This window comes from Caretta caretta, chromosome 11 (genome assembly GCF_965140235.1).
Source record: "Caretta caretta isolate rCarCar2 chromosome 11, rCarCar1.hap1, whole genome shotgun sequence".
Lineage (NCBI taxonomy): Eukaryota > Metazoa > Chordata > Testudines > Cheloniidae > Caretta > Caretta caretta.
This window is the reverse complement of record NC_134216.1, coordinates 27,467,112-27,479,494: the sequence shown is the minus strand read 5'-3', so window position 1 is coordinate 27,479,494 and position 12,383 is coordinate 27,467,112. Positions and strand designations below refer to the sequence as shown.

Sequence of the window (12,383 nt, the reverse complement as noted above, 5' to 3'; positions counted from 1 at the left end):
CCCATGCAACCCAGCCAAAACCACCAAGCTGGGAATAACATGTTCTTCTGATAGCACATTCACACATTCAGAAATATAACACCCTTTTACCTAATGCCTTGCCAGAAACTTAAGGGAAATATTAGCTTGAAGCTTGTCCTAAGTTTTAACAAACCCAGTCTCTGCAAGGTAAAGGAAAGGAGTGAGATTTAGAGTCAAGAGCACCTCATGGAAAATATTTTGTCGCTAGACCCCTTCCCTTTGTTTTAAACCAGCACTAAAGCACCTCTACAGTCACAATTGTAGTGGCATTCCACAGAGAGGCCAAATGAAGCCAATGAGAGTTTTGAATGAGTAAGAATTACAGATTTATCCTTTTTATCAGTTGAAACCATGCTAATAAAGAGCTGAACTGAAATATGTATTTGGAGAAACCTAAATTTTCTTAGGTTTCACAGTAACAGCCGTGTTAGTCTGTATTCGCAAAAAGAAAAGGAGTACTTGTGGCACCTTAGAGACTAACCAATTTATTTGAGCATAAGCTTTCGTGAGCTACAGCTCACACAGTATGCATCCGATGAAGTGAGCTGTAGCTGTAGTACTCCTTTTCTTTTTGCTAAATTTTCCTAATCCAAGGATGGTGCCATCTCCGAGGTCAAATGCTTTGTTTCTGCTTAGTGTATAGCCAGATTTCTTTCAAACACCCCTGCTGGCCATTTTATAGAATAGCAATAGTGAGAGCTAAGTAATCTTTAAGCCTTGCATTGAATGGAATGGGAAAACAGATCACATCTTCAGACCCCAGAAACTGAGAAATTAGGTACTGCAAACTCTTTAAGTTTAACAGTCACAGTAGGATTTGAACTGAGAGACACTTATTCTAGTCACCTCTTGTGTGACTGGAATAAGTGAATAAAAGACCTAGACAGTTCGTTCAGTTACATCAGACAGTCAATGATCCAACCAGCGGACCAAATTCGGTGATGAATCCTGGTTACATGCCACCAAAGACATGTTGCGCATACGCTGAATAGAAGGGTTGAACATGTGAAAGGAAAGAAAATGTGCCACTAAATAGCTTTAGATGTACTCCAAATAACTGATGATAGATAGAAACTAAGGCCCAGGAAGGGCTGATATCTAACTAAATCTTCCTCAGTTCCTCAAAACCTAATTCATCCGCAATTTTTATTGCAAGGCTTCAACACAACTCCCATCCCTTCCTTCTATCCATATTCATAATCACTCAGCAATCATGTCTAACTTTTGGGATGGATGAGGATGACATGTGTCAGGTGAAAAAAAAACTGCTCTTAATCAAAAACAAGAGCCACAAGCTTTGTTTATTTAAAGACTTGTTTACAGCCTCTTCCTCTCTTACTCCTGACACACAGTTTTCTCAGAGGAAATGTCCTCAAGTCACTCATTCAAGTTAATCCTAAATGTCAGCAGGAACTGGGGATGTTTTATTACCTGGAGGTGTATATGTAGTTAAGATCTAGTATAATACAATTAAAAACCGAACCTTAAGATTGAGGAAAACTAAGTATGAAAAATAAAGAACAGATATGAAGAAAAATAGAAAGGAAATTTAGGGGCTTACCATACATTAAAAACAATAATAATTATAAAATAGCTGCCAGTGTTTTCTGTGTAACAGCTTACACATTACATTATCCATCTGAGTTTACATCATGTCGCCTCTAGTAAACTCTTAACATGTCAGTGACACGAGCTTTCAGCGTGATCCAGTGAAACACAGCAGAGCACACAAGCCGACTTACTGTAGCACGGTCAGAAAATAACGGAGGCAGCAATATCAGCACTGCTCCTCAGACATTTTGGTCACACTTTAAAAAGAGTGTTTCAAGCTTCCTTTTAACTTAAATGGCCAATTACTGGGAAAGCAGCCTCATCTAATGTTTAGCGCATGGGTCTGGGAATCAGGGAGGAGAGAATTTACAGCACTGGGGGCGAGGGCCTGTGGGGGCCTTAAGTGTCTTTTGTGCCCTTCCCATTCTGGACTGCTTTGTGGGCTGGCAAGACCCCAGTGACACTTAGACTACCCTGGGGTAGGTCTATGGGTATGTCTACACTACCCGCCGGATCAGCGGGCAGCGATCGATCCAGCAGGGGTCGATTTATCGCATCTAGTCTAGACGCGATAAATCGACCCCTGAGTGCTCTCCCGTCGACTCCTGTACTCCACCACCACGAGAGGCGCAGGTGGAGTCGACAGGGGAGCGGCAGCAGTCGACTCTCCGTGGTGAAGACACAACGGTAAGTTGATCTAACTATGCTGACTTCAGCTACATTATTTACGTAGCTGAAGTTGCATAACTTAGATTGATCCCCTTCCAGTGTAGACCAGGGCTAAGTTACAGCAGCCTCCAGGTTGCCCTAATGGTGACAATGCTACCTGGAATTTCTGTAGTGTTGTGTGCTGCGGCCCTGCTGCACCCAGCACATCCTTACTGCCTCTAACCCTACCACCAGCCTGCCTCACACACCAAGACCTGTGACAAGACCTTGACAAAGCCCTGGCTGGGATGATTTAATTGGGTATGGGTCCTGCTTTTGAGCAGGGGGTTGGACTAGATGACCTCCTGAGGTCCCTTCCAACCCTGATATTCTATGATTCTATGATTCTATGAGGGGGGTCCTTGGAAGGCAATGTCCCACAGAGCCTACAGGGAGAAATCCTTTTGCGGGTGGATGTGCAACTTTTCAGGCTCCTTTTCATTGTTCCAGCCCTTTTACCCTTCATAAAGATTCAGAGGGTGTTTGTGTGTAAGGATTTCACCACTAGGCATTCTGGGCTCTCATCCTGGCTCTGGCAATAACTCACTGTGTGACCTTGGGCAAAGCATCTTGGTGTCTCATACAATAGAACTACTTACCATGCCTACACACAGGGACACAACGCTGCTTAATGTTTGTGATGCACCTGGAGATACACAGATGAAAGATGCAATACTATGGCCTGGTATATACAAGGAAATTAGGTCAGTATAACTACATTGCTGAGGGTTGTGAAAAATCTACATCCCTGAGCGAAGCAGTTAAGCTGACCTAACTCTCAGTGTAGACAGTGCTAGGTAAATGGGAGATTCTCCTGTCAGTCTAGCTACTGCCTGTCAGGAAGGTGAATTGCTGACGCCAATGGGAGAACCCCTCCAACTGGCATAGGTAGCATCTTCACTGAAGCATTACAACAGTGCAGCTGCTTTGTGCCACTGCAATGTTTTAAGTGAAGACAGGCCGACGCTCATTAATTGATCGTGAGAGTTGCGATTTCTGAGTAAAATTATGCCTCACTCATGATCTTGCGAGAGAATTCTCAGATGTCAGGATTTTTTTTTCCAGCCGTGGCACAAATGTGTTTCCAGTCAAACAGGAGTTATAGCCGTGCCCCCCACTCCCCCCCCCCCCCCCCCCCGCCCTGCATTAAACAAAGGAATGTGGTTTCTCCGCTGGGCAGTTAATTCCAAAGTACTTCGAAAGACCATGAGAATTCATTTACATGTCAAATAAACAGAGCTATCAAGCTAACAAGAGGCAGCGTGGCTATGGCCCAGCAGGGGAGAGAAACTTCATCTGAGATAGAAGAGGGAGAGGGCCAACCCTCAGATAAGCATCAACTGAAAAAAAAAAATCCTGACATTTGAGAGTTCTAAAAATCAGGCTTAATTTTACTTACGGCTTGTCTACACTGGCTATTTACAGCACTGCAACTTTCTCACTCAGGGGTGTGAAAAAAAAAACCCCTCCCCCCAAGCACAGCAAGTTTCAGCACTGTAAAGCGCCAGTGTAGACAGTGGACCAGTGCTGGGAGCTACGCCCCTCGTGGAGGTGGTGTTTTTAAGCGCTGGGAGAGCTCTCTCCCATCTCCCAGCGCTGTGCCACGACCACACAAGCCACGTTAAAGTGCTCGCTTTAGCATTGCCAGTGTAGACTAGCCCTCATAAATCCTGTCAGATGGCCCAGGTGTGGCTGGGGCACCCGCTGTCAGCCCCAGAAGGCTGCTTCCCTGCCAGCCTGGGAAGTGGGATAGGGGACCCCACCGCAGCCCACCAGACCTGGGGAGGGTGAAGAACCCTAAGGAGCAGAGGTGAGGCTGAATTGAAGAGGTTGATAGGCAGAGAACTGGTAGGGGACTGGCAGACAGGATTAATTGTTGGGCAGGAGACGGGCAGATGTAGGGGTGAGAGCTCCTGCAGCAGAGGCCAAAAATCACCTTATCCAGTACATGCTGGACAGTGGGCAACACTAATTCTCACATGCACACACCGTGGCCCCAAAATCAAGAGACTGGCCTAAAAAACACAATATCATCTTTTTTCAAAATGTCATGATTTTGGGGGGGTCCAACTCATGATTTTTGATCACATGGAGTTGGCAATACTGGAAGTATAGGCAAGCCCTATTGAAGTACAAGGCAATATTCTTATTGCATATTAAATAGGGATTTACTGGATGATCAGCAAGATAATTGGGCATCCTAGTATACTGCAATGCCGACAGATGCTCTGCCCTGGAAAGGTATTTGACACATCATTGAAGGACCTTCAGTAAGAACCATCAAGACTACAATGTGGGGTCATTGACTCTGAAAGGTTCTCAACTTCGGGCCCATCTCCATGGAACAAGGATCTTTCAGCACAGGGGCCCACAAAGGGGGCAAACATGACTAGCTGTTTTGGAGCTTCGCAATCGATCTCTTAAAAAAAAATTCAGATGGAATGTTTTTCCATAGAAATCACCATTTTGCTGAAATTGAAATTTTCTGTGGGAATGTGTTGATTTCAATTAAATGTTGTTTAAAAAAAAAAACCCTAAAAAAAGCATTTTGATAAGGTTGAAATGGAATGAAACCTTCATTTCAAAATGTATTTTACATTATATTATAAATTATAATATAAATCAAAAGTCAAAACTGAAATGGTTTGATTTTATCAAAACAAAACATTTTCAAAGACCCAACATGGATTTTTTTCAAAAATTTCGTTTTGTGAGAAATCTTTAATTTTTGTTGTTGTTGTTGTTCAAATTGTTGGAATTTCCCATGGAATGGAAATTCTGAGTTTTGACCAGCTGTTTCACAGTTTAACCGAGGTTAAGCACCTGGCAACATGACGCGGTCCTATTTAAGAGTGCTTCCTGCTGGCTGTAGGGGCATGGCCATTGCCACATGTAAGAAGGACTAACAGGAGAAAGAAGATAGGAGGCACTCAGCCCAGCCTGAAGTACTGAAGAAGCACAGACCTACAAAAAGAGGTGACCTCACACTAGGGAAGGGGCATCTCAGAACTTTTGTTATTTTCAAAGAGCTGTAACTCTCAAATACTTTAAAAGTAAATTGACTGTGGCTAAGAAACTTCCTTGCTAGGCCTGTGTTTCTTGCTTTCCTGCCACGTTGGCTCTGAGGGGGTTAAACTAGAAGCCAAAAGAAACTGTAGCCTAGAACTCGGTGAAGCTCTAAGGAAGTGTTGCACATGGCTGGGGGTGGGGCTGAGTGGTTTCAGATGCTGGTTTCAGGGTCCAAGGAAGTTGGACCCAAGGAAGGACATCAGACAAGAATGAGCTTGGGAGGATGCTCTAGAGCTAGAAACAACTAGATTCTACCCAGACAAACTTGGCTTGGAAGCATATGAGACCCAATGATTAGATTCACTCAGAACAGACTGGGGAACATACTGTGAGTTATGGAGTCAGGCTGTAATTCTGAGCACTTCCTACTGCTTTCAGCAGAGTTACTCTTGATTTACACTGGTGTAAATGTGAGAGAAGTAAGCCTGTCATGCTTGTATACATACATCAAATGTGTGCACGTCTGGGTGCAATTTCATGTGCCTAATTTTCAAAATCTGCCCCACAACATTGGGATATATGGTTTAATTATGTATTTTAACATAATTGTCACATGTGGTTTAAACTTGGATGCTACTACTCTTCACTAAAGATTGTTTCAATAGAAAAGTGCTCCTAATGGTATCATTCTTGGCCCTTATTGTTGTATAAAGACTCATCCTTTTACAACATTCCCTCTTTAACTTCCGTCTTAGCAAAGAATTGGTAGAATTGTTAAGTAGTGGTTGTGTTCTCCCATGCTGCTATTCAGTGTCATGTTAATATTCAGTATCAGACATCTTTATTTGAAGCATACTTGCCAATATCCCCCCTTTAAGAGGAAAGAGGAGGAGGAGGTGACGTTATCTATACTTTTTTTAAAAGAATCTGCTAACAATAATCACTGTCAACACACATAAGAAATATGACTTTACTTTTCCATTTCAAATATGAATCATGCAATGTTATCCACACAGATTGCACTAGGGTTTTTTCTGTTACCTATTTCTATAGTTTTGCAGTCTGGAGTTAGGATACTGACTTCTTACCAAATGTATTGTCAAAGTATCTATATGATTTCATCAAATCTCAGGCACTATAGGGAGAACCTGTAAGGGGGACCTCCAAGGGAAACTTGAATCTAGTGATACTGTACCTTCAGAGTCAGTACTCAGCCAAAGACCCATGTGGTAATAAAGACACTGTCTCACTCTGTCTCATCACTTTCAGATGAGATATAAAATCAAAAAATCAAAATCAAAGTCCTAACATCTGTGGTCATTAAATGTCTCTAGCATTCTTGACTAAAAAAGAAATCATAGCTCTGTCCTGCCCAAACTCTTTGGGTGACTTCATTCTGTGAGGCAAACCCACAGCCAAACCAGGGCTGCTCGCTCAGCAGCCCTTCCAATGGACCACCTGGTGGGAATCCTACCATCTATGAGGAGCCCCGGTGGGCCAGTCTGTATTCTACCCTAGTCTCTTGGCCCATCGGGGACGTTAGTTGGTGGCTCCTTCATGGAGTCATGAGGGCAGGCGTATGCCTGGCATGGTTCACCTCCCACCCCGACACTTGCCCCTACTACAGTGTGAGTGAGACCCTTGTGCATATCTACCTTTTTCTGGCTCCTCCAGAACCTTCTCCTCAGTTTCTGGGTGCACTTCTCCCAGCACCTGCTGTTCTATGCACACCCCATCTGTGGCCATCTGAAGTCACAAGATCTCCTCATCAGTCTCATCCTGATGTTGGCCAAAGTGGCTGTCCATCATACTAGGAGGAGGATGCTGGACCGGGAGGGGCTTGGTGACTGTGGGGCCTTTTTCCGCTCCTCCCTTCGATCATGTATCCAGGCAGAGTTCCTCTGGGCCACATCCACTGGCTCCCTGGATGCCTTCAAAGAGCTATTGGTGCTGTCTGGGGTTCTCTGCTTAGTGTCCCCCTCTGGTTCCCCGATTTTGACTCTATGACCTCACTCTGGTCCCTGTTTTATCATTTGTTGCCCCCCACACTCTTTCAACACATGGGTCCAGTGGCTCCTCTCCTTAGGCTGGTGGAGAAGCCTTTAGATGTGGTTGAGCTTGTGCCCACCTACCCCGGGGAACTCAATAGGTGCCCCTCCACCTGGTGAGTTACCACTCAGGCATACCGCAACAACTAAGCTGTACTGACTTACCCTTTCAAGACAGCCTGGAGTGACTCAGCCCATAGGCATGCAGCAGCAGTCTGCCTCTGAGTCGAGCCTGGGTTAGATGACCCCCAGGCTCAGGTATTTCCCCAACCCCACCAGAGCTGCAGATCAGTCAGTGCAACAGCCCTTCCCAGCTGAGAATCCTCATGCTGTCTCACAGTATATCAGACTCTCAAGATTCTCAGCCTGCTCTTGATCCTGTTCCTGTTCCTGCCAGCCTTGCCCAAGCCTTGTTTCAGCCTTGTCCTTGCCATACTCTGACCTTTCTCCAGCCTTGTTACTGACCCGCTCCAGCCTTGCCTCCACTTCCTGACCCTCCCTGGACCATTGGACTCTGACTACCCAGCTTCAACCTCTGGCATGCACCTGGACGCCAGCTACAGTACTGTTCAGGCTTGTCTACTGACTCTGAGCTGGGTTCCGACCCTGGCCTGTCCCCAGATCTCGATTCCAGCACCACCCTTGGCCCAGTCCCAACCCTACTTCTGGACTTCAACCTCCACTCCAATCATGAAGCATGAATACTGGGAGGCAGCGCCTGACACATTCTGCCTCTCTAAATTTCCTCATCAGTTTCAGCTGCAAAAGTTATTCACTTCCTGTCCCATGGATTCTGTATACTCTTAATCGCAGAGACACCCTTGTGATACAAGAAATTATTCCTTTTTGGCTCCTGTTGACTTTACTGTTCAATTTGTCCTGATGAACTACTTCCAATTCTAGTGTGATCCTGCTTGCTGACTATAGCCAAGTAAAGAAAGAGTTACAGATGTGTCATCACTTCTGCTATCCCATGGGACCATTAGAACATATTGGTGAAGAAATAAATAAAAACAAGACAGCTAGGCAGTTTCCATGTAGGTGGTACATTGTCCTCATCAATTTTCTCCTTACATACAGTCACACTGCATGCAACTTTCAATGGTTCCAAGAATGTTTCTCACAGAATTGCAACAATCTGAATTAATCCCTTTCATGTGTTTACAGACTTTTGTCAAGTTGATGTTCCGCAGAGGCTCATTCTAGATTCTTTTTCACTTGATCACAGAGGCAAAAAATGGCAGCTACCCAACACATTATGCAAGCATATCTAATGTCAGCAATGTGAGTGCCATCAGAAGAGAGGCAGGGGTAATTGGAAGCATTATAATGATGCATTCATCCTGGTTTTGGTACATACTTTGATGACTTTGTTGACTGGTCAGAGAAAAGGATGCTGGAGGAAAGACATCCCAGGGAGTCTTCCATTTAGACTGGGTTTATTGGCCGAAAGGTCTGATGTTATTATCTATATAGATGTAAGGTGAGGTTTTGCAACATATTATGGATTGAGAGCTGGTCTAAGTTACCCCAATATGAATTATTTCAGTGGAGTTACTCCATATTTACTTTTGGCTAACTGAGATCAAAAGATGGCCTTCTATTTATGTGCCCTTTCAAACTTCCACTAAAGTCATTGCGAGTCTTTCCATTGTTTTTTAAAGGAATGGGATCAGGCCCTATATCAATAAAGAGATGAATGTGTATATATGTACCTCTCTGCCTCACAATGATTTGAAGTTCATTTTGGCCCTTGTGTGTGAGAAGGTTTACTGTATTATGATATTTTTAAAAGCCTGCAATGCTAGGTGATATACACTTCCTGAGACGGTATTTCGGTTTTGCTTTGAGGTGGGGAAAAAGTCCCAAGTGTCTTACATGCCCTTTATTCTACATATCAACACAGAAGAGAAGCTAAGGGCCTCTGGCTTTTTCATATCATGAATTACTCTTTCATATAGAAAGTGTTGCATAGCTTTGTTTCTCCAGGGTGAAATCCTGGTAATCGGCACTCAGCCTGAGCTGTTCACTCAGTCCCAATCCCAGGGAGCAGCATTACAACCACGCAATATAGAGAAGAACAAGAGCCTTATTCTGTGTACTACCACATCTGCTTTTGACTAATGGATGCAGTGCCCCCCTGGATTGCCATAAAATGCACTCTTTCCTTCTGTAGAAAAGGCAACTGCAACAGCATGTAGCATTTGCAGTCCTACAGCATGATCTTTGGTCTGCCTCAGCCTCTGCACTTTGGTTTTCTCCCTGATTCCAAATTCTCAGAAATTAATGCTGCTCTTAAAATAATACCTTAATGAAGTTTAGTCATCACAGACTCATTCAATAAATTATGTTTTTCCCCCCACCTAGTGACACATCAAGGGATTGTAATGCATGAAGCAGTGCATGTGTGTAAACTGTGTAAAAAATCAAGAAGTGCCTGGGTGGTCCCTTCAGAGGTACCCTGACAGTACAGAATGAGCACATTCTCTTGAAAACTTTGCACTAATAAGCTTCTCACTAATAAGTCAGAGGTGGGCAAACTACAGCCCACGGGCCACATTCGGCTCGTGGGACCCTCCTGCCTGGCTCCTGAGCTCCTGGCCCGGGAGGCTCGTCCCCGGCCCCTCCCCCTCTGTTCCCTCTCCCCTGCCGCCCCAGCTCACTGAGCCGCCGGTGCAATGCTCTGGGTGGCTGGGCTGCGAGCTCCTGGTGCTCTGTGCTGCGCGGTGATGTGGCTTTAGCACCGCCAACCACCAGTGCTCCGGGCAGCACGGTAAGGGGGCGGGGTGGGCGGGGGTTGGATAGAGGGCAGCGGAGTTCGGGGGGCTGGTCAGGGGGTAGGGGTTTGTGGATAGGGGTGGGGGCGGTCAGAGGGCGGGAATGGGGGCAGAGGTCCCGGGGGCCAGTCAGGAAGGAAGGGGGGGGGGTTGGATGGGGCGGCGGTGGGCAGTCAGGGGCAGGGGTTCCGGGGACAGTCAGAAAGGGGGGGGAGTTTGGATGGGGCAGCGGTCCCAGGGGGAGTAGTCAGGAATGAGAGGAGGGATTAGATGGGGCGGCAGGGGGCAGGGAGCGGGGGGTGGATGGGGCAGGAGTCCTGGGGGGCACGTCATGGGGCGAGAAGCGGGGGGCTGATGAGGGCAGGGGCCAGGCCATGCCTTGCTGTTTGGGGAGGCACAGCCTCCCCTAACCAGCCCTCCATACAATTTCTGAAACCCAGTGAGGCCCTCAGGCCAAAACGTTTGCTTGCCCCTGCCCTAAGTAATATTTACTGTTGGAGGAGGTATGTCATGGATTATAGCACTGCAGAGAAAATATTCATTCTTTGAATTTGAATAGGTCACCCTTCAGCTCATGAAGTAACTAGTGTGGGAGTCTCGCTTTTCATTTATCTGCAGTTCCCTTTGATATTCTGTTAGGGAATGTCTTTGTAGCTGAAAGAGAACAATGTTTCATTCTTATTCAAACTGCTATTTAATGCTGTTGTTTGTTTAGCATTCATATTTCTTAGCTGTCAGTTAGTGTTTGTATTTCTGCTTAAAACATCAGCACTAAATCTAGGAAGCTCTTTACATTCTGTGTTTGGACCTATTCGAATGCCCACTGAAGTCAATGGACTTTGGATTGGCCCCTGTGTACATGTGCTTCACACAGACTCTTTTCAAGATAAGAATGAATTTTTCATTGAATGTTTTTGATCCACAGCAGAAAATAAAATAATAAATATTATATATGACAGGTTTCAGAGGAACAGCCGTGTTAGTCTGTATTCGCAAAAAGAAAAGGAGTACTTGTGGCACCTTAGAGACTAACCAATTTATTTGATCATGAGCTTTCGTGAGCTACAGCTCACTTCATCAGATGTATACCGTGGAAACTGCAGCAGACTTTATATACACACAGAGAATATGAAACAATACCTCCTCCCACCCCACTGTCCTGCTGGTAATAGCTTATCTAAAGTGATCAACAGGTGGGCCATTTCCAGCACAAATCCAGGTTTTCTCACCCTCCACCCCCCCACACAAATTCACTCTCCTGCTGGTGCTAGCCCATCCAAAGTGACAATATATTATAATTATATATATATATATATATATATATATTATTATATAATATAATTATAATAATTATAAATCTATTATATATATTTTTCTTTTATCCTAAAGGATCGCAAAGTGCTTTACAAACTTTACAGAATCCCTTCACCTACCACTGAAATGCATCCACATCTGAGGCTGAACAGAGCAGATTCTGTTTAGTCCATATATATATTACTTCTGTGTTACTAACAAACGTAGAGAAGAATAAACTCCCATCTCTGACAGACATACTTCCTAGAAGTCCTATTCTCTATGACTTCTAAGACAGAAAAAATCTTAGTAATTATTAGCATCTTCTATTGGGCACTGTTAATAAAACCTTGATCTTCCACTTTAAATTAAAAGTAAAGCTAGCAGGTGTAGAACCTCTAGCTAATGACTAGTCTGATTTTCAGAGGTGCTGAGCAAAGAAAGAAATAGTGATTATAAAGATCCAGTACTGGGCACTTCTGACAGTAAGTCCCACTTACTTAGGTGTCTCAAATATGGATTTAGGTGCTAAAATTTAAGCACCCAAGTTTTAAAATTTTGGTTTAAATGACTTGCCTTAGGCAACACATCGTGACAGTGACTGAGCCAGCATGCAGCCCAGGATCTGAATACCAGTCCCTTTCTCTAATGCAGCTCTTCTTTTTATGAAGAATATTTCTTAAATCCACTGACACTGGAGAATAATAACTGTTCATTTTCATCTTGGAGCACCCAAAAGTATGCGAGGTGCTTGCTCCCTACAGCTTTCACGTTTATGATTTTCTCTGATTGCAGAAACCCATGAGCTCTCATTTTTACAATTGGTTCCAACACTGGAGTGGTATTGGAAGTGAATTAGGGTTCCATTTTTATCAGTGTAGCCAAGGCCTATATGTCTATGAAAAAACCTTTGCTGGTAAACAAGTGAATGTTACCCAGGGCTTTAGAGACAGAACTTGTTGATTCTGACTTTGAC

At 44.4% G+C, this 12,383-nt stretch overlaps 1 long non-coding RNA gene across 1 annotated transcript in view; it reads left to right on the top strand.

The window, feature by feature from the left end:
* Positions 1 to 12,383, top strand: part of LOC142068528 (uncharacterized) — a 56,806-nt gene that overhangs the window by 40,067 nt on the left and 4,356 nt on the right. The gene's annotated exons all lie outside the window — the stretch shown is intronic.